This window comes from Balaenoptera borealis, assembly GCF_965194805.1.
Source record: "Balaenoptera borealis genome assembly, chromosome: 18".
Taxonomy (NCBI): Eukaryota; Metazoa; Chordata; class Mammalia; order Artiodactyla; family Balaenopteridae; genus Balaenoptera; species Balaenoptera borealis.
In genome coordinates, this window is record NC_138877.1 from 53109985 (window position 1) to 53133726 (window position 23742).

Here is a 23742-nt window from a genome sequence, read left to right on the forward strand (position 1 = left end):
TTTTAGTGAACAAAAGCAACGGGGAAGCAAAGGTTAAAGTAAAAGAAACAGATCCAACATGGAGTCAGGATTGGCTCTTCCCTGTTACACTATGACCTTTATTACTTTTTCTTAATGAGCAGGTTCCAAACTCATCTCATGGTTTCCACTTTTGTCCCCTTACTAACATTGTCCTCCAAGCTTCCAGGGTGAGCTCCCACTAAATAAAGAACAAAAGCCAAAACTCTTGCTGTGGTCTTTACTCAGCTGACTCCTTATCATGGTTTTAATTTGTCAGTCTCTCGGAGATGTCTTCTCTAAGTCTTCGCAGAGACTAGTGTCCCTAAGACACCAGTCTATATGTTTGCCCCACGTTACTCTGTAACTTCACCCTATTTTATTTTCATTATAGCTCAAATCATAATCCAAAGACCTAATATTTTGTTTTGTTTCATTATTTAATTTTATATTTTTTAGCCGTCCCAGGGGAATATAAGCCTTGCTTGTCTCATTCAGCGCTGCAAGTCCAATGTCTAGTATAGTGTCTGGCCTATAATAGTTTTTAATAAATATCTGTTAAATGAATGAATTGACCATGATTCAGTAAAGCAGGTAGAGCACGTCCTTTAAAAGTGGTTCAGGAAAGACTCAACCACAAGGGTAGAAAACAAAGCAGAGAAATGGCATATTGCATGTTTCTTTTTTTTTTTTTCCACGTGGAAAATATGGGAGGGTATTAAGACACTAAACTCTGTCAGAGACTTATGCTTTAATACCATCACATTAAAAACTGTAAGAAGTGACTACATTCAAAGATTACCCTATATATAGGTTTTCCATTTAAATGTAGTAATTAGCCTTGTGTGAGACTAATAATCCCATTTTACAGAAAAGGAAACTAAGGCTTAGAGAAAATTTTCCAAGTACACAAAACCAATTGCAGAGCTGAGAACTGATTCAAACTTTTCTAAAAGCTCTATTCCTTCCATTACACCGTACACCAACCAGATTTTGATTCCCGTAGCCATGGGGAAGGCAAGATGGCTTTGGACCGCAGCTTCCTCATTAAGAATGAAAACTAACCTTGTTTTACAGGGTGGTTCAAACTTAATCAAGATAATGTGCCTGTAGTTTACAGTTTATGTTTCCCTATCCTGCAGACACGATGGATACATTTCTTTGAAATCCATAAGATACCAGATAGAAAATAATGATTACTTTAAAAATAATCAGTATAATTTAATACAAAAGGTCCTCTATCATCATCTAACTTGAAACTGTAATTGAATTGATTGTAAAATCTAGGATAAATGCAGATGCAACAAAACATTTTGGGAATGATGGAAAGGCTGGTTTTTGTTTTATGAACCTGCCTGTGGTATATGCACACAAAGGCCTTTTAGCCTTGCAGAGGCCATTGGGCGTCTTACAACTGCCATTCTGGCCCAGCGTTCTGGGGTTGAATGAGAAGCACTAAATTTGGAGAGCTTTTTGGATGCCTTTGAAATATTTCTGGCTTAGGAATGTTTAAAATCCTTTTATAACATTCTTAATAAGTTTAGTGGATATTATGATACTCCATAAAAGATACTCGACTCTGCTGATAGCAATGGAGTATGTACCCTAGCATTTCACTTCATTCCTTGTGAAGATGTATGCAAAAATATATTCTGCCAGCACAAGGAAAACTGATCTTCCTTAATAATTTTAACATAAAGCCTTTAACTATAAAAGTGACAAAATTATATCCACCATTTTTTAAAATTTTTATTTATTTTTTTATTTTTTAACATCTTTATAGGAGTATAATTGCTTTACAATGTTGTGTTACTTTCTGCTATATAACAAAGTGAATCAGCCATAAGTATACATATATCCCCATATCCCTTCCCTCTTGAGCCTCCCTCCCACCCTCCCTATCCCACCCCTCTAGGTGGTCACAAAGCACCGAGCTGATCTCCCTGTGCTATGCAGCTGCTTCCCACTAGCTATCTATTTTACATTTGGTAGTGTATATGTGTCCATGCCACTCTCTCACTTCATCCTAGCTTACTCTTCCACCTCCCCGTGTCCTCAAGTCCATTCTCTACGTCTGTGTCTTTATTCCTGTCCTGCCCCTAGGTTCTTCATAACCATTTTTTTTTTTTTTTGGATTCCATATATATGTGTTAGCATATGGTATTTGTTTTTCTCTTTCTGACTTACTTCACTCTGTATGACAGACTCTAGGTCCATCCACCTCACTACAAATAACTCAATTTCGTTTCTTTTTATGGCTGAGTAATATTCCATTGTATATATGTGCTACATCTTCTTTATCCATTCATCCAATGATGAGCACTTTGGTTGCTTCCATGTCCTGGCTATTGTAAATATTGCTGCAATGAAGATTGTGGTACATGACTCTTTTTTAATTATGGTTTTCTCAGGGTATATGCCCAGTAGTGGGATTGCTGGGTCGTATGGTAATTCTATTTTTAGTTTTTTAAGGAACCTCCATACTGTTCTCCACAGTGGTTGTATCAATTTACACTCCCACCAACAGTGCAAGAACGCTCAGTATGGGCCAGATATTTTACATACACTATTGCCAATATCCCACCAACCATGCAAGATAGATATTATTAAATATCAAATGATTTGCTTGAGGCCAGATAGCTAGCAAAATTGGAGAACCTTGATTTTAATCCAGTCCTCTCTGATTACAAAGTCCTGTTTTTTTTCTCCCATTCCACACTATCTCATTCATCCTTTCATTCACTGCACAAGAATTAATTTAAATCCTATTATGTAGGAGGCACTATTTGAGCTAATGAATAAAACAAAGTCACTTCTTACAGGGCTGATAGTTTAGTTGGACAGAAAGGAAATAAACCAATATATAACATAACATAGTATAATATTAGGTATGTCGATATAACTGCTATAAAATAAAAACAAAACAGGGGAACGAGCCAGGAAAGAGTGTTTGGTAATCAGATCAGAGAAGTGTCCTGAGGACGGACTGTTGAAGATTTTTTGGGCCATGAGAAGGGCTCTTGATTTATATATCATAAGTTCCCTTTAAAGAATAGGAATCATTTAACCACAGAATCTAGGTATACATGTACAGACAACTCCAATAACATATTCTGCTTTTTCCAGAATTAATTAAATCATTACATATTCTTTCAGAAAAGTTTACGCAGAACTTTATATCTATCAGCCACGGAGTTGGTGCTGGTGCTAAAACAATGAATGAGACATATTTCCTTCCCTCAAGAGGAAGGCAGAAACGTAAACAGAGAAATTCACTCACAAATTTCATTCAAAATCAATGACATTCATTCAACAACATTTAATGAGATCCTATTATGCCCTAATCCAACCACTGGTGTGAGACATTGAAAATACATGAGAAGGTATGACCTCCGGAGAAGGGAGTCTGGAGAGAAGCTACAGAGCTGTCTCCAGAGAAGACAGAGAAGCTGTCTCCAGAGATACGATGCTGTCTTAAAGGAGGAGTACGAGTTTACCACACAAAGCCTGGAAGGATGGTCTAAGTAGAGAAGCTGGCAAAGAGGCAAGCAGGGAATTGGTATGTTTCAGAGGAACAGTGACAAGACCCAGCTGCTGGGACGCAGAGCGCAAGAAGGGCACTGGCTGGAGATAAAGTAGTGGGTAGGGCTCAGCTCTGAAAAATAGGGTATTGAACGTATGCATTCAGTCAGTGGACCGCGATGCGGCACACTTTTAGTCTCCTTCCGCCATATTTTCATGGAGAACTTCCACACCCACTTCGCACACCCCTTTCGCACTCTGGAAGAGGAAGAGTAGGTTGGAAAATGAGTGTGGGGAGGGACTGAACATGCGCAGTTCAAACACACTGCCCTTCCACAGGGACGCTCACGGGAGCTTGTGCCTGTCCCTACTGGAGGTGACTGAACTGGAGGGGGAAACCTGTCTAATTCAGGGGTGAAGTATTAGAAAGACCCTTCGCCATGGATCTAAAGTCAACATCCCCCAATCGGCTTTATCACGAATAAAGCTGATATGTCTATGCCCTGCAGTCTGTCAGACTTCTGCATTTTCTCTCTCAATTGTTTTCTGATGTGGAAGAAGAGTGAATTTGCTTATTGGCTTTCCTAAAACTACAACACATCTGTGGAATGCAAAATAATAGTCCTCAAAGATGTCTCCATCCTCATCCTCTGAACCTGAATATGTTACCTTACGTGGCAAAGGGGACTTTGCAGATGTGATTAAGGTTAAGGACCTGGAGATGGGGAGATTATCCTAGATTATCCTAGATTATGCCAATCTAATCACATGAGTCCTTAAAAGCTGAGTCTTTCCAGCTGGGTCAGAGAGAGATGCGACGATGGAAGAAGGGTCAGAGAGATGAGATGCAGCCTGAGAGGGATTTGACTAGACATTGCTGGCTTTGAAGATGGAGGATGGAAGCCACAAACCAAAGAATGTGGGCAGCTTCTAGATGCTGACAATAAACTCCCTGCCAACAGCCAGCAAGGAAATGCGACTTTGGTCCTCCAACTACAGGGCACTGAATTCTGCCAACAACCCAGATGAGCAGGAAATCAATTCTCCCTTAGAGTCTAAAGGAAGAAACAGAGCCTAGCTAACACCTTGATTTTAGTCCAGTGAGACCCGTGTCAGACTTCTGACCTATAAAACTGTGAGGTAATCAATCATTTGCATTATTTTAATCCATTCAGTTTGTGGTAATTTGTTATGGCAACCACAGAAAACTAATACAATGTCACAAGTTGCCAGTGGAGGGTTTTTTTTTAATTTTTTGCTGGTTTGTTTGTTATTTTTAAATTGAGATATAATAGGCATGTAACTGTGTACGTTCAAAGTGTACAGTGTGTTGGCTTGATATATTTATATTTTGTGATACGGTTACTACAGAGGCATTAGCTAATGCCTTTATCACATAGTTGTCATTTCTTGTTTGTGCTGAGAAAAATTAAGCTCTAGTCTCTTAAGGAACCAATGGAGGTTTTAACACAGAGTGATGACATGCTCAGATGGAGATGGCAATTCCAGTGGCCAGTGGAGTCTGAGTTTGAAAACATTCATGCAAGTCGGCAGCATTTGGTGATGGGATGCAGGTGAAGGAGAAGGGGTATTTCAGCTTGGGAATGGGTGGATGGCCACATCATTAATCAAGACTGAAACTCCAGGAAGAGAAACAAGTTTGCATGAAATTGTATTCAAATCATGAACTCAGTATTGATATATTAAGGTTGAGGTATTTAAGGCCTCTGGGACATTCAGAACAAATTTACAAGTCTTTGGAAATGAGTACCTAAAGGAAAGCAGAGACCATAAATGCCTTGGAAGTAGATAAGACAATGCAAAGAGAAACGTAACTGTAGATCTAGTCATGATTTGGGTCATGAAAAAATATTTTAAACAACTTACGTATATTTTTTTTCACCACTAAACCAATCGTCTACAACTTTACATAATGAAAATATGGCCAAAGACAACTTTGGAAATATATAAATGACTTTCTAGGGGTCACTCAAGAAACCTGTTCAGTTTCATGCCATATCTTAGACATGGTCTGACATTTTTTTTTTTTAATCAACATTGTATTTTTAGACCTTCAAATCATCTGTAAGAAGTTTAAAACTTTTCACAGAATTCCATTGATAATCTCACCATGTGCCACTCCCAGAATCACACATCTGACACTGTTTTTGAATCACATAAGCATTTAATAAGATCATTGTTCACATGACATGACTACCCTATTTCAGTTTTTCCCTTATGCACTCATACCAAGGAAAATGTTAGTAATTCCTCTGTAGCTTAAAGGGTATTGTCCACAAAACTGCAGTTGAAGCCTCACCTACCATGTTAAATTCCATTGTTCTTAGAAAGTGTCTTTAGATAACATCTTTTTTTCTAAACTTAAAGTTGAAAATTCTTTTCATTTGCTCTCTGTGAGGCTTAACTTAGCTTTGTATAACCAAAAACATCAACATAAGTCTTACCTCTGAGTTTCACTGTAAGGAGTTGTACTGAGGGCAAAATGATGAGGAGGTCTCAGGCAGAGACAGCACTTCTTATTGGTCAGATCATTTCCTTTGCGTAGTTGAATTTGGAGAGATGACCCAAGACACAAGACTTCTTAAAAACAGGTGAAATTTTTTACTTTCTTTTAAAAATTGAGGTATAACTGACATAACATTAGTTGCAGGTGTACAACATTCAATATTTGTATGTATTGCAAAATGATCACTACAATAAATCTAGGTAACAGCCATTACCATATATAGTTTAGAAAATTTTTTTCTTGTGATGAGAACTTTTTGGGTCTACTCTCTTAACTTTCAATAATACAATATAGTATTATTAACTCTAGTCTCCATGCTGTACATTACATCCCCAGGACTTATTCATTTTACAGCTGGAAATTTGTACCTTCACTCACCTCTCCCACTTCCACCCCCTGAAAAACAGATGAAATTTTGAAAAGTTTAAAAAAATTTTTATTTTGAAATAATTATAAACTCCAGAAAGTGGCAAAAATAGTATAGAGAGGTCCTCTGTACCCATCACTTAGCTTTTCCTAATGGTAGTATTTTACATAACTATAGCACATTTTTCAAAACTAGGAAATTGACATTGACACAATACAATTAACTAGACCACAGTCATTACTCAGGTTTTAGAGGTTTTAGTATGTGTTTTTTTTTTCTTTTTGGCATATGTGTGAATGTAATTCTATGAAATTTTATTACATGTTGGTCATATGAGCTCCACAACAATCAAGATACAGAACTCACCACAAAGGGCTCCCTTGTGGTACCCTTTGTAGTTTCACCAACACATGGCAACCATTGATCTGTTCTCCATTCCTATAGTTTTATCATTTCAAGAATGTTATATAAATGAAATCACACAGTATGCAACATTTTGGTGTTGGCTTTTAAAAAATGTAACATAATTTTCTTGAGATTAATTTGTGTTTCTGCATATAAAAATAGTTTGTTCCTTTTTATTGCTGAGTAGTATTCCCTGGGATGGATTATCACAGGTTTATCCTTCACCCACTGAAGGACATATGGGTTGTTTCCAGTTTTAGGCTAGGACAATTAAAATTGCTGTAGACATTATCTATAGGTTTTTTGCATGAACATACATTTTCATTTCTCTAGAATATAAGTACAAGAGTCTGATTGTTGGGTCATATGGTAAGTATATGTTTAATTTTAAAAGAAACTGCCAAACTTCTAGAGTGGCTGTACCATTTTACATTCCCACCAGCAATTTATGAGATCCAGTTTCTCCGTATCCCTGCCAGCATCTGGTAATGTCAGTATTTTTATTTTAGCTATTCTAATAGGTATGTAGTAAAAAACAGATGGATTGTTAATGGTATTTTTGAAACTATTAGACACTTGAATGAGCTCTCCAAAGTGAACACAATTTCCTACTCCCATATATGAACACGGTGTTTTTTAGGTAAGAGGTAAAAGGACAGGAGGTTAGATATTAGCTCTCCATATTTGCAAGTGAAAATGAACACAAAAGCATGAAAATTTAAGACCATCGATAACCACAAAGCCCTGTTATTTGTAACAAACTCCCTTTTGGAATCTTTGTGGACAGTTTCATGGGAGAGCAGAATGGAAGTCATGGTTTGCTGTCTATCTTGATGATCTGATTCTCAATGTTCAAATGATAAGCAGTCTTTGGAAGCCTTTCCAAAGAGTTCCACATGTTTGCATTAGAGAACAATAAGATCTAGGGAGTCTTCTTGGTGTAACTCAGTGTTACTTTATTTACCAACAAAATAAAAATAGCTATTGGAAAATACATTCAAATACTAGCAATCTTCTCTATTAAGGGAAGTTTAACTAGATTAATGCACTAAAAGTCAAAGGTTATAAATTTTTAGGTATTCTGTCTCTTTTAATCACATATAACTATAAATGTCCTATTTCTTTTTCTTTTATCTACTAAATTAATTAATGAACACTTCAGCTACTTAAAACATTACAGCCTATAGAAATCTTTCCACTTGCAAATGATTACACCAAAATTTCCCAGCATCTGTTCTAAGAAGCGGTAGTTCCTTGGAATGTCAAGAAACCAAAGAGTTCCATGACCAAAAAAGGTTAAATAGCTCCTTTACAGCAAATCTCCTCAAAGTCACTATTAAATCGATGAATGGATGTACAATATGACACTCCAAGAGGTGAATGGAGTATTGAGAACTTCCCTGAAACGTATTTGTCCACAGAATCTTTTATTATACTGACCAGCTCAAGGACTAGATTAGAAAACCCTCGATGATATTGATTGAAAGTGTGATTAATACATGAATTATTTGTATAACATTTAAATTGTAGTTGGAGAGGAAGCCATCAGAGATGCTCTTATTCATACATGTGTCTTTTTGATATGTCCAACTCCTAAAGAAATCTAGTTCAGATCAGACTGTTCACATCCTTTATGATTCAATAATTGTTGTTTGGCCTAAATGTTGAGAAATATTGTTTATGAAAACCACAATAAGAAAATAAATAATGCTACAATATTTTTAGCTATTTTGTTGCAATTTTCAAGACAAGTTAAAGTTCTCTTAGCATTGTGCCTTTGGGAAAAACAAACTCCAAGAAGAGAAAAGGCTAAGAAGCAGAAGCAAAAGAGCCACGTTGATGGAAGTCTGCATAGTCTTTTCACACATAATAATTAAGAGGGTTAATTTAATCACAAAGTTGCACTCAAAATCTCAAACAAGATAGTGCTTTAAGAATAATATTAGATGGGCTTCCCTGGTGGCGCAGTGGTTAAGAATCCGCCTGCCAATGCGCGCACGGCAACGAAGAGTAGCCTCTGCTCACCACAACTAGAGAAAACCCGCGTGCAGCAGTAAAGACCCAACACAGCCAAAAATTAATTAATTAATTAATTAATTAAATTTTTTAAAAAGGAAGAAAAAAAGAATAATATTAGAGATTTTTAAGTTAATATCAGCACACATGTTAAAAATATCAACACAATGCAAAATAGAAGTTTCATTTTATTTTAGAAAGAAGGACAAGGAAATCTGTGCTATTTCTCTACACTCTTGAGTGGAAATCCAGAATTTGCAAGCACTCATTCTGGGGAATCCTAACTCTCCCTAATAAACCACATGGAATTGAACAGGACTGTTGAAGTCCTTGGAGCAGTAGGGATGTTTGTAAGTTAAGATAAAAATACTCGGGTTTAAGAGGTCTAAAAGCATTAACGAGTATATAAATATAAGTTTCTCCTTCTTGGGCAGGTGTTACAATATAGTGGAAAGAGCTTGGACTTTAGATCTATAAAGACTAAAGTTGGACTGATTTAAACTTACTGTGCCTCAATTTACTCATCTGTAAAATAGGTATAATAACATCTACCCAAGAGGGAGTTTGGAAGATTAAATAAGGTAAAATAAAAGCTATTAACATGGTGCCTAGGAAATAGATGGTATACAAAAAGTGTTTGTTTCCTTTATCTTTCTTCATAGTGTGCTAAGAGTATGCTATAAGCAATTACCTGAATAACCATGAAGATTCATGCTTTCTCATTTGATAGAACCACCAGTCATCTGAGTGTCCATAAGTTTGGTTATCTATTCTAAAATGTTGTAACTTAAATGACATTATACTATAGCAGAATTGAAATAAAAATTCAGGTTAGACAATAATCTAGAGGATTCTCATTAAGCAAATGTGCTTCACATCTTTCTTCTAAATCTGTTACTTGGAGAGTTACAAGGTTAGTGCAACTATGGAGCACATAAAACTTGAAGCCACTAATTAGAGTTTTGTGATGTGTTCAAATTACATCCATTTTCGGTTGCAGTTCTTGCTGTGAGGTGAGGAAGGGGAATAGTTTGTGTAATTTGCATATATAGAGAATTGACGCTCAGAGAGAAATGATAACAATGGCTCTATGAAACAACACTAGTCATTTTTAACATTAATTATAGACACAGCACCAGATGCTTTTATGCTAGATTTATGCAGAGAGTAGAAATGATTTGAAAGTGTTTATATGAGCTTACACTCTGCAAATTCCATTATGGACTATCAATATATAAATGTAAATGCACTGTTCTTAGGTGAGCCTGACTACTTACCCACTGTCAGTCATGACTTACTTCTGGGTATGGTGAAGGATTAGAAATGATTCTTAACTTACATGGAGCCCAAATACCATGTCACGTCTCAGGATTAGTTTAGGGAAAAGAAGGGAGAAAAATTCAGTACTAGATACTAAGGAATTTATGTTCAGTATTTCGATTAGAAGGGAGAGTGTAAGAAGATACCCTAGAGATAATGATGGAAAAATCAATATGCATCATCTAAGAGAGCCAAGTCTCTCCATCAAAGGCAACATTGTCTTGTACTACCCAAAGCCTTGGGAACTTGCTGGATGTGATATACCAGAAGTCAGCACGGTGGTCCTACACATTCCAGACATTTCCCTTTATAAACCGCCTAAAAGTATAGCTGGAGTGCTTCTATGAGAGACTCTTACAGGCCAAGGAGCCAGTACAAGTCTTGGGAGGTCTGTGTACAGTGACAGGCACTTTGCAAAGAATCCCTTTGAAATTGGCACATAAGCCCCTTTTCCTCCAAATAACACTTAATCACAAATGCAATGTTATTTGGGAATTTTAATTCTTCACATAAATGATTTATCCTTCATTTTTTAATTTTTCAAGTTCCCTCTCATTATTTTTGCTGTTAAAAGAATTGTGCAAATGTAGTTTGAATATATATATATATGGATACATATAACAAATAATATGCAAATATAATTGAATATATATTTGGAATATATATTTGATAAATATAATTGAACATATATAATGCAAAAAGAATAATGGAGGGATCTACAGATTGGTTTGGAAGTCTCAAGAGATTGTATTGGCTCATTTTAGATTATTTATGCAAATATTCCCAAAGTGCATTTGCTGCCTTGAACAAGGGCTATGTTAAACTGGAGAATTTATCTTTATCTGGATATTGATTATTGCGCACATTAAAAGTCATAATGATAGTCAAGGCTTTTATCTTTTCTCCACAGGAAATTAGAATAAGAGACGTAAGAAACTTTTCTTTCTTAAAACAGGCTATGTTTGCCTTTCAGTTTTCACTGCTTCTTAGCCATTTAGCCTTGCCTCATCTGTATTTCTCAGTAATAGGAGTATGACCCAAATTTAATAAAAAAGTGATTCTTCAAAGAAAAAATATGTACATGTTTTTCTTTTGCTTTATAAACAGGATTTTGAGAATTAACCAAAGAAAGGTTGCGTTGGGTTAGTGAGAGCCCATTTGCCTCATCCACAGTAGAGCCTCCCCTTGGAAGCAGTCCTGGGCCCAAAGTCCAATCTGCGTTTTTATACTGTGGCATCTGGATGTCTACAATGTGAATTTCCCGGGTTTCCCATTTAGCTTTATCTATGAACTATGTCATTTAAGTAGTAAGCTAACTTCCCCCAAGTTTATCACAACCAGCCAGGAAATAAGAAAGTACAGATACTTTCTATTATGTTCTACTTTATTCATCAATATATCTTTGCTTTCACTGCAACAGGACACCTCTCCCATAAAATATGACAGATGTTAATACTGGCATATAAACACATTTGAACTTAATAGTCTTTTATATAAAATAAAATTAGAATCATCCAAAGTTACCAAAGGGCAATAGCTTGCCTTTCTTCAAAGCAATATATATCAATATATACATATACATATAGATATAAGCAATATATATATATTTATAGAGAGAGACTAGATTAGAAAACATAATTATTCTAGAACACACTAGAAATATTTTAAATATGTCAACTAGTGCTAAATTTCATCAGAGCTGTAATCAGATAGGTCCCATACATTTTCTCAAGAAATATTTTTATTAGTATTTAACTTTACAGATATCAAATAAATAACCTAAAATGCTCTAAAGTAATCATACCTGTTTTCTGAGACATATAGGTAAATGAACACACAATTCTATGCCAACAAAGAACATTTTACTTTCCATACATACCACCGATCATGACCATCTTTACACATATGGTGCTGAGGAAACGTTTTACTTTGTCCCCAAAGCATCTCACAGGACTTATTTTTTAAGTATTACATTAATTTTTACAGAGGAAAAGGTTTGATCCAGCTTATAGCTCTTTTTCTTTTAATCCTTGGTCTTTTTCTACGTTTGGTTCTTTTAGTGCTTATAACACATTTTTTCTTCTTTTTTAATCTTGGAAAATTTAGCTTTGGTGCACCATCTGTTTCACGGTAAAGTGCTTGTATTCAGCTTCCCAGATGGGTTGAATAAGAGAAAAAGGTTAAATGATTTTACTTGAATTCACACTGTGAGTCATCTGCCCTCAGCCCAGTCATGACAAAGTAAGAGATTTTTCAAGGTTTTTTTTTTTTTTTCCTTCATTACTCTAACTCTAAAATCACACAACTTTCAGTGGAGCTTTCTCAAAACAGAACAGAGTGGCAAATATACTCAGCATTGTTGGACAATAATTTGGATTTGAAATTTATATCTTACAACTTTTAAAAATTGAAAAGTAAACGCTTCCTTTTACAAGAAGTTAAAACTTAACTTTTTCAATATCATTGCTTCCTAGCTGGTGTTCCCATCTCTCTTTCCTCTCCTGTCCAGGCCATCTTTTACACTTCTCCCATATTACTTTGTCACAACACCCCTTTTTTTCCTTATCTCTGCCAATGAGTAGGCAGTTTTTCCTACCAACAGTGCACAGATCACTAGCTTTCCAAAGAGTGCCTGAAACCCATCTTATTCAGTAGTTTTCTACTCTAAAGTGTAAGTGCTTCAACATAGTTCCAGAGTTTGCAGAGCAAAAGAGCTCTCATTATAAGAAAGAGTGCAGATAGCAGAGGATGCTTGTAGGGATAAAAGAATGTGTATTGATTAAATTTATTGCATTTTAATAGTATGAAAAGAGGGTCAAAGTTGATTTATTCAACCTTCAGTAAGTTTCACTTGGTGCAGAATTCTAGTCCAAAGATGCTGACAAAATTCAAAAGAAGTAGAGACAATGACTGCCCTTGAGGAATTTGGTCTCTAGTAGGACCCACAATCAAGGTGTCCCCATTTAGGGCAGAAACAGATTATTTCATTAATGAACCAAAGTCTGTGACTATCAATTTAGCTAAAATTTGATGGACTGAGTCTTTTTTACTGAGTCTTTTTACTGTTCTTTTTACAATTGATCCAATTATGTATTTCGATGCAGTAAAAATACAGGAAGTTACCCTACCCTTAGTGTTTTGTCCTAGTTTCTTAGTTTACCATAAAGTTATAAGTTCTCTTTGATTGCTATGTGGACATATTTTAATATCATATATTTGAAACTATAATGATTTAATACAACTTACCTGCTTCTTAAAGAATTTGAGAAAACTCTTACTTTTAGGATTAAGTTTCAAAAATATAAAGTAACTTTAGCATAGAGGGCTTACAAATGTATCATTAAATAATATATATACAAAACCCAGCATTATGCTTAGCTCATAATTCAGAGACTGTTCATTACCTTCATGAGACACTGAAGTATTATTGACATTGAAGTGTAGTATTGATCCATCCAACGTTTCCACCAATCTAGAAAATCAAACTGAATATTTATGTCATACAAAAGTTATTAATAATAGAAGCAACCTTAAAGAGACTGAACTTTCAGATTTATTTTTGTCTATATGAGGTTTCAGATGTAGCTATACCCTCACTGAGCTTCACCTTTAAGTATAATTAGTTGCTCAATTTTTTTCTTCTCAGATTGATTGTAATCTCTATAGGGAAAAATGATCTCTGCTTATTCAATACTATCTCTGCAGCCCCTAGAACTAGAATCTGGAATATTGTATTATATTTTGTCAAATTAAACTGTGTTGAAGACCATCTGCTTTCCATTTTAGGAGTTCACAGATTATAGGAGAGGCAATATTTTTAAAAATAATTTTAATCAAAGTAAATAAGCATTTTCATACAAGTATGAATAGAGTTGTGCAAACAAAACAGAGCTAGGGTTACAGAGGAATTCACTGAGGAGAAGGCATGGGATTTGGGTCTTGATGGATGATTAGGGTCAACCAGGTGGAAGGGTAAGCAAGGTATTCCAGGCTGAAAGGTTGATTTTCAATAAATGGAAATGAGAAAAAGATCTCCTTTATCTTATTATCTTCCTCATCTAGCCAAAGAATTGCAAAATGTTGAATACATTTCTTTCAATCACATACAATTCAGAAAGATGCCAGCATGACCAGATGGATGGTTTTCAGATTCACACTTCTGAAACACATGGTGCTTCTCTGAGGCAATTGTGTACTGTTTCTTTTAAAATAGCAGGAAGCATATGGGAACAGGATTGGATCTGTCAGCTACTATCAAAAGAATGGTGAAGCTTCTAAAATAAATTAAATCTAAACCTATAAAGTAACAAAAATTTTTTATCATATTTTGAAATTCTAAAGTTTTACATTTGTAATACATGGACATTTAAAAAGAAGAAGATCTACTTTTTCATGAAAACCACAATCCCTGCAGCAGCTGCCAAATCCAAGGCAAAAAAAGATAGAGAAAGAGAGAGAGACAAGGTCAGTGTAATGAGAAAGTCTGGAAGAATTTTATTGATCAACCATTAAGTATTTCTACTCCTTAACAGTATTGCAAATTCCTTTTTTGTAAGAAATGTATGTGTAGAACATTTTGTCTATTTCCCTCCAATATCTATTTCTTTTCTTAGCACAAACATACAAACAAACATAAAAGCAATTACAACTTCAAACACACATACGAAAACATCTGCTTTAGTTTAAGTAACTTAGGAATTATGGTTGTCCATTGCTTTGTGTGAAAGCCTCTCTCCCTATATCCTGTTGGTACCTTTAAGCAAGTGTAGAGGTGAGTGGTTTTGCACCAATTCTAACCACGATGATTCCATGAATGAGTTTTATAACCAGGTCAAATCTTCCTAATACTAGACTTAAAATTCTACCATACTCTATGTTTTCTATGGCCGTTTATCTTTTCCTAAGTTATTATTATGGGATTTGGGATGATTAAACATCAAGGAGAGTGATTTCATAGGGCTGAACCCAAGGAATTAAAGGAGCTTTAGATAGCACACCTCTATTTTAAGACAACTTTTTTTTTCAAGGAGGATGACTTTCTTTGCTTTTTATCCACGCAGAGTCCTTGATCCAGATAAAGTAAATGGTTGTCTGGTGGTTTTGAAGTCGTCAGCTAGCCTTCACTCATTCAGGAATGTGCATTACTCTTCTCGACTCCCACATGCACAAAGCTTTGCTGTTAAAATCTGTTACATGACCATATAAATTTGTCAATATTAATTATGGAGCGGTGATATAAAAATAACACCATCTGTTATTCTTATTCATTCAGTCATTCCATAAGCATTTATTGACTTCTGGGATAGGTGTTATGGAGCATTCAAAGATGAATTAGATCTATATCATGACTTCATAGAGTTCATAGGCTGCTGGGAGAACTGAGGTATACAAATAGCTATAACACAAGGATAAAGTGATAAGTATAGTAATCACGGTACAAATAAAGTGTTACGAGAACTCAGAAGAGCAATAGGTGGCCACAGATGTCTAACATTCATAGACAATCAGCTGATTTTTCTTTTCAGCATATTCTGGAAAATCTTTTGACACAGTCAAAAGGTTTTAGTCAAAGTCAGCCGATGGAATGTGCACAACTAGCCTGAGATTTTACACGTTTACATGATACTAAATTGTCATCATTATCATCATCGTCATCCCATCATCATCCCATCATCCAACTCCTTCCTATACTTTATCATAACGACAGGCAAAACTGAAAGTGATTGAAAGATAGCATGTACTTTCTTTACTATTTTTTAATGGAAATGCCTGCATTTCAAATCCTATCTTTATGTATCTGAAACACCAATAAAAGCTATTTTTAAGATATTTCAATAGTAAATATTTAAATATTTAAAAATTTTTTGATATTGGTTTCAACTTACAGGCACAGTGTCCTCATCATATTTGGTTATTAATGCCATTTGGTTATTAATAGATAAGCTCCATTTATGTTTTCAAATTTCCTACTCTAAATTGCATTAGAAACTGAAAAGCTCAAAAGCTGTCGTGCTAAGAAGTTGTGTAGCTCTTAAGTTAATGTAACTTAAAACTACTGAAGCATGTTCCTTGGTTAATTTCTTTGTACTGGGGCAAACTGAGGTGTTTTCTAAAGCGGTGTCGAATAGGAAAGAAGTAGAATTACTGCCAAAGGAACCAAGATGATAGAGAAATGGGCTTTGAGACTGGGTGACAAAGAAAGGAAATGGAAGAATAAAACCTTGAGGTCGATTCTGAAGATGATAAGAAGACCAAAATTTCAGTTAGTGAATAGATTGAGAAGACAGCTCAGAAAAAGGGGGTCTTAGAGTCTCTTCACATGCTGTCTGGTTCAAGCTGCTCCAGCAGGCATAGTAATTTGAAGAAGCTGCAATGTTGAATCTATCTTCCTTTAGTTTCTGAATAAATATATTCCAGAGAGTCCTACCACCGAATATTCATGTAATAAATAATTGTCATCATCCGTACCATTTCAATTTCACACTCTTCAGCATTTTTCAAGAAATAATAAGTGATCATCAAGTATTAAAGCCAGGCTTAGCCAGCTGTTATTCTCCTACCATGACTTTGTAAAGGTATCACCTCTACTTCCAAATCAAATCATAGTGACCAGTGAATTTGCTACATCAGAGGCACTTGACAAAAAAATAAAATTAGTATTAGATTGATGAAGACTTTATATCTAAATTCCAACTTTAAATAAAGCATGCTCCACAGAAAACAATAGCTCCAAGCATAGGCTTTGTTAGTAGAAAAAGGAGCATGTAAACTCCAAATTTCTAGTGGCTATGCCAAAGAAACAGTTCGGCCTTGTGTATTCAATTATAATATACACAAAACACAATATCACAAAGTAAATACATGCTAACAAATAAGCTTGTTTGCCATAAGTAATGATTTAATTACTTGAGAAATAGGGGAACTCACATTTAATAAATTTACTTTAACATCAAGGATTTCATTGACCAGAATGTTGACCAGAATGTTATCGCATTCCACAGGTTTAAGCTCCTATCCTAAAACACAAATGGGAAGCCAAGTCTCTTTGCTTCCAAGAATATTGGCCTCTAGGTAGCAGAGGATAAAAAAATAAAAGAAAATAAATCTTTATATTAATAGCACAGTTAATACTGACTTCTGGAGAGAGGACTGAAGGTCTTTCTCCCTTCCTCACACTTGTGCATCTCAAAGTCACTCATGGGCTTTGGTGGAAAGTCACCAGCCCTGTTCCCTGCTGGTAAGGTTCCTGTGTTGGGAAGAGCCATGGACACGTAGCAGTATCTCTCTCTCTCTACATGTTTGTCTTTTCCGCGCTTCCAGATGGTAACTGTGTCTCCAGTATAATGTATTACACTGCATTGAGTCGTAAAGTCTATTGGATTCCCTTTACTGAACTGTGTCTTTCTCGAGGGCCAAGTCTATTTCGCTTTCTCATCCCCAAGATTCCTAGGACAGTGCCTTACATACTGTAATTAACAGGAGAGGGAGGTGCTTGTTAAATTCAACTAAGTTGCTATTAACTGTGTTTTAAGTAGCTGCCAACGTCTTGTGGGAGAATAGTTGGTTCCTCCACCCCTGCCTCCAAAACTCACCGGATGAGATTACTGAACGTCCCACACAGCTTTGAAGGCTCAGGAAGCTGACTTTGTCTTGTGGGCACACCGCCACATTAATCTAGCCCCAGAAACCAATGAGTAAAATCAAAATGTCAATGTATTACTTTGCACTGAAAAATATGCACTCACCCCTCTCAGCTCACATTCTGACTCGGAGCACTTTTTCATCATATTTAGCCTATAACATGATAGAAAGGTACACAAATTGTCTTTACTAGCAAGACTGGCATTAATAGGAAGAGGCAACACATTACTATAATTTAGGTTTAAACTACATGGTTTCCAGTAACCCAGCTAGTCTCTTAGGATTGTTTCCAAGGAGACAGTATCAATTATGGTTTGAGGAAAAAAATATTTCCAAATTAGAAAGAACTTTTATGGGGATTTAGAATTTACTCATTTGGTCTCTTTTTGCATGACTTTCTACCTAAATTAATGACATTTGTCTTTTCTTATTTGTTGCTTAATTGAGATTTTGTTCTATTTGAAGAAAAGCCTTCTAATTTTAGTATAATGACTTGGAAAGTAGGCATCATTCCTAACATAATAATGACATATAGGTTTTTATTTCAGGTAAATGAAAAATTATAAGAAGAGTTTTAAGCAGTAAGATAAAAGCCTGGGAGAGGGATATATCTTTGTGGAATGCATTTCTATAATTGCGTCTGCTCTGCAGCTTGGATCAAGAACTAAAGCTCATAAACATTTTTAAATTTCCACAAATTAATCATATGAAATATAGAGACATATAATTTTATCACTAATTTAGTCATGTACATATTTAAACAATATCCAACCAATGCCCTCTACCAAACAAATATGCTCTCAGCAACAATTTTATGATATAGTTATTAGAAGTGCTCCATGCTATCAAAATTCTAGGTCACCTTTGATAAAGAACGTGAAGAGGGGCTTCCCTGGTGGCGCAGTGGTTGAGAATCTGCCTGCCAATGCAGGGAACACGGGTTCGAGCCCTGGTCTGGGAAGATCCCACATGCCGCGGAGCAACTAGGCCCGTGAGCCACAACTACCGAGCCTGCGCGTCTGGAGCCTGTGCTCCGCAACAAGAGAGGCCGCGATAGTGAGAGGCCCGTGCACCGCGATGAAGAGTGCCCCCGCTTGCCGCAACTAGAGAAAGCCCTCTCACAGAAACGAAGACCCAACACAGCCAAAAATAAAAATAAAAATTAATTAAAAAAAAAAAAAAAAAAAAAGGAACGTGAAGAGAAGAATTGTTATTCACTGCTCCACCACCTCCTAGTATATCAGTCATTTAAGGATTTAAGGTTAAGGCTTAAAGATTAAGGCTTAGAAAACAAACAAACCTGTTCTTCACCAGTTTCTAAGACAGAAACCTCATAGAAGTTATCTAAGATAAATGTTATGATCTAAACTGTGTCCCCCCCCCAAAAAAATTCATAGGTTGAAACCCTAATCTCCAATGTAACTACATTTAGAGATAGGGCCTTTAGGAAGTAATTAAGGTTAAAGGAGGTCATAAGGGAGAAGCCCTAATCCGATAGGACTGGTGTCCTTGTAAGAAGAGAAAGAGACCCCAGGGATGCTCAAGCCCAGAGAAAAGGCCCCATGAAGACATTGCAGGAAAGTGGCCATTTGCAAGTCAGGAGAAACCTACTCTGCCAGCACTTTTTCTTGGGTTTCCAGCCTCCAGAACTGTGTGAAAATAGATTTCTGTTGTTTAAGCCACTCAGTCTGTACAATTTTGTTATGGGAGCCCTAGAAGACTAATACAATAATGTAGCAGGCGTTTTTTGGGGAGTTTGTTCAATTCGTGCCTCCCCTTTTACTAAGAACTATCCTTAAACAGAGTGGATCCCTAAACCTACATATGCACTAAAGGATCTTGGCCTCGTGGTTACAGAGGCTCAGATTTGTGGTGGATTCCCAATACCAGTTGGGGCCAATTATATTTTTTCTTCTGTGAAATTGAGCCTGGGAATCAGAAGTGCTCATCTATCTCTAGTGGGGCTTGGACTTGGGTCTACTAAGGTGGGTTTTGTGTTGTCCCTGTACGTAGACTATCCTGCGTGATCCACCTGCTATGCAGTGGGAACTCCCTTTTTTTTTTTTTCAGTGAGTACTTACTAGGTGCTAGATACTGCTAGTTTTGTACATACTAACTCATTTAATTGTTACAACAACCCCTGAGAGATAGGTTTTACAGATGAACAAAATGAGTCACAGAGAAGTTAAATAGGTTGCCTAAGATGAACAGCTGGTAAGTGGTAGAGTGAGTTTTGAGTCAGGCAGCTCGGCTCCACAGTCCAAGTTCTTACCCACCATCTATACCGCCTCCCTCTTTGGAAAGGAAAGGGGAGGGGGGAAGGGAGGAAGGTGAAAAGGGAGAGGAAAAACTCTCCTGAAACAATTTTTTTTTTCCGGAAGTTACTTTACATTCACGGATTTAGCAGTAAAGGATCCTAGCTCTTTGCAAACAACACTGAAAATCCACCATCGGCAATGACCTAGACCCACCTGAGTCGTGTGCTGTGGCAGTGCTGGCAGGACGCAGCAAGCGAGTGACATGGCAGCCTCGCCTCGTTTCTACCTCACAGCAGCTCTTGGATCCCCCAGATCTCATTCCTGTACAGCCTTTTTTCTCTGTGCAATGACCATCAACTCAGACACGACTGGATGAAGGCTAGGAGGGAGGCTGCAATTGGGGTGTGAAGGGAGACAGAAGAAAGGTGTGGCTGGGAATAAAAATGTGAGTCAGCAGAAATCCAGGAAGGAGCATGCCCACACATTTCAGTACTTGGGAATTTGGTAATTGAGATAGTTTCCAGACATATTCCTGGAATGTCCAGAGTCTCACTCAGGTTTATTTGATTAGTCAATTAGTCAAGCTTTGAATGCTGTGTATCTGGAGTGCCTCCCTCCCATTTGAGACCCACAGCTTTTAACTGAGAGTTTGGAAGACTTTATATGTGGAAAACCCAAAATGCCTTAAGACATACTCATTTTTTAACTCATTCTACCTTCGAAGTGTTTTACTAAAAAAGAAAAAAAGTAAATGATATAAAAATCAGATCCAAGTATCTTTCTAAGACTAAATATGTAAAATTTAATTTTGGAGACATGATAAAATGATATTAAGATGGATTTCTTTGTTAACATACTGTTTCATTGTGCTCAGTAATTTTATGGCTTTATGTTGAGGCTCTAGACTAATGTTACAAAGGGACACTTACACAATGTTTTTTAATAGCAACAAGTAACAAATCTGTAAACTGAGAAATGTCAGTTTCTCATGAAAAATAATAACTTTCAAGCATCTGCAAATGTCAACATATTGAATTTAGAAAGTGAAAAAAAAAAAAAATTTGCAGGACATACTTGCCTAAACTAAGAGTCCCCATGAGTCAGGAAAAAAAAGGAGGGATCTCTCACCCTCTTCCCTAAAAAGAACTTAGGCTATTTTTTGCCTCACACTATGAAAGTGCCAAATAAACCAATTTATGGGTTTAATAGTTCATCAAGAGCCTGGATAGATGTCCATCTTTATGGAGTTGGAAGGAGGTAGAAACATATAGAGAGAAAAATGGAAGTGTCTTCATATTATTTGAAGAAAGAAAAGGAATAATAAAGGTAGGCTCAAGACCTGGGAAATAAATTTAAATTATTTGTCAAAGTAGGACAGCTCTCTGCTGGGCTTTCCATTTGGAGAAAGCCTGGAGATTTGTTCAGGCTACTGGAAAAGAGTAGGTTTTTGTTGTTGGGGGTGGTTTGTTTGTTTATCCCTAAAGCTTTGGGACATGCAAAATCAAATTATACACTAATGGCTTCTTCTTTTCACATAGCTGCAAAGCTTACTTGAGTTTTTTCAGCCAGCGGAGGGCATCCCATATGCTCCCAAAAGTAGAGAGTGATTTTGAAAATAACAATGAGAATCTCAGATCATTATTTAGATCTTGTTTGAACTGAATTTGGATTAGTTGACCTCTTAAAGTCTCCCCTAACCCATCTGTGTTTCCTTGTGATATTACATAGCAGCTACTCTATAAAATGTTTTTTAAAAGACTGCCCCACTGTATTTTCAATTTGGAATTTTAATATCTCAAGATAGAAAAAGGATTGCTGTGTTCACATACATCATATTCATATAAATTTTTTATCACAACAGTCCTATCATCATTCTGATTCATTTCACATAAATTGAGCTTAACCAATATTAACACCACTAACGATGAAATACGTTTTGTAGCATCACAGAATTGACTAGAGCCCGATTGGTTTTAATTATGTACATGATTGTCATCTAAAAAGAGAGTGGTTGAAGGGAGAGAGAAAAGAAGGCATGTGAAATTATGAAAAACCCAAGGCTATTGTTAATTTCACTGCATTTTAAAGTCTTCTTTCCAGGCCATACCTGAAGTTCTAAACAGCCCCCAATCTGACACCTCCTTTTCTTGAGTTACAGACAATTGCATTCCTTAAGAGCAGGGACTGTCACAATGAAAGAGAAAAGGTTCTCAAGAGGAAGTAGCTGTCAAGGATGGCTAGACTGGAAATTTTACTTATCTTGACAGCGGTTTTGACTGTAATGGATTAACCCCCAGGATTAGAGTTTGCCTACTTTCACCTCCTTCTACCTCCCTCTCTTTTGAGCAAATGTCTGGATCCCTGTGATGTTGTTCTACTGTCTGGAGACATTTTTGTTTGTCACAACTGGGAGGGGGGGTGCTACGGGCATCTAGTGAGTGAAAGTCAGGAATAATACTAAACATCTTACAGTGTATAGGAAAGTGCCTCCCACACACACAAAATTATCTGGCCCAGCACATCAATAGTGCCAAGATTGGGTAGCCCTGTTTTAATTCCACCTTATACATCAGAGCATGCGTGTCAACTGAGAGCAGCATTTATTTTGCCAAAATAAATGCTCTTGTCATAATTTCGCTCCTTTAACATAAAATAAAATGGACAATATATCCTTCTGTAAAGGAAATATACTTCTGTGCTTAAATCTTCCTGAGTGATAACAAATAAAATTACGTATAGCTGATTCAGGAAGAGGCCCATGAAGGAAAATTGCTTGCCGCTGTTGGACAGTAGTAATTTGCAGCTAACTAAGTCATCCTTGGCCCAGGTTGCATGTTGTAATTACCTGGAGAGATTTTTAAAAGGACTGGTGCCAAGGCCCCACCCCCAGCAGATGCTGGTTTCATGGGTCTCAGTTTGGGCCTGGGCTGGGGTGGCTTTTGGAGCTCGTCAGGTTATTGTAATGCACAGCCAGAGATGGGAGCCATTGATTCTAGCTGTGGGCACCGCTGCTATGCCAACAAGTTCAGAAATTCATTGGAGGGTCCAGCTCACTGGAAATGAACTAGGTAGATAAAAGTTTCAGGAGTTTACTTGGTGTTCTAATCTTATCCGTTTTCTCTAGATGGCTGGGGGTTAAAGAGTGAACCCCAAGATTTCCCTAAGGTTTATCAGTACCTGCTAAGGTCCATCTGAAGGACGCCCAGAGAGAATCTAAACTCTCCAAATCTAAAAGCAAAACACAATCTATGAGTGCGAGGTGTGTACACTGCTCTAACTTTCCACGTGTGTTTATCCTTTCTTCGCGTTGCGCTTTTCGTACCGCATGAAGTACAGGCGGAACCAGCTCAGCTCTTGCCTATTAGGTGCTATCTCAAATAATACATTTTCAACAGTGAGAATGGGATGCTATTTAAAACCAAAATATGAGGGACCGCAAATATGTTTCCGAAGGCTAATGTTTCTTCTCTTTCTCTTCCCATAATCCCCTGGAATGGAAAGAATGTTTTTTTCCCCTTTACGCTATTTCCCTTCTTCCAAATGCCAGCCTCTAGGCTAAGCCTTAACAAGTAAACGTGGAGATTGTCTCTACAAATTTGGAGGACCCCATGATGGAGGTATTCCTGGTGCTGTTGTTGAAATGTTAAGACTAGTGTGTGCCCGTGTGCAGGGAGGGGTGCTGTAGCAGG

At 36.7% G+C, this 23742-nt stretch overlaps 1 long non-coding RNA gene across 1 annotated transcript; it reads right to left on the reverse strand.

Moving 5' to 3' along the window:
• Window positions 1–8462: 8462 nt before the first annotated feature.
• Window positions 8463–22993, reverse strand: LOC309615845. Its single transcript, XR_014237100.1, has 2 exons — window positions 13559–22993; window positions 8463–12303 (listed from the first exon to the last, which is right to left on the reverse strand). It is a non-coding gene; the product is annotated as an uncharacterized lncRNA (long non-coding RNA).
• Between the last annotated feature and the right edge of the window lie 749 nt (window positions 22994–23742).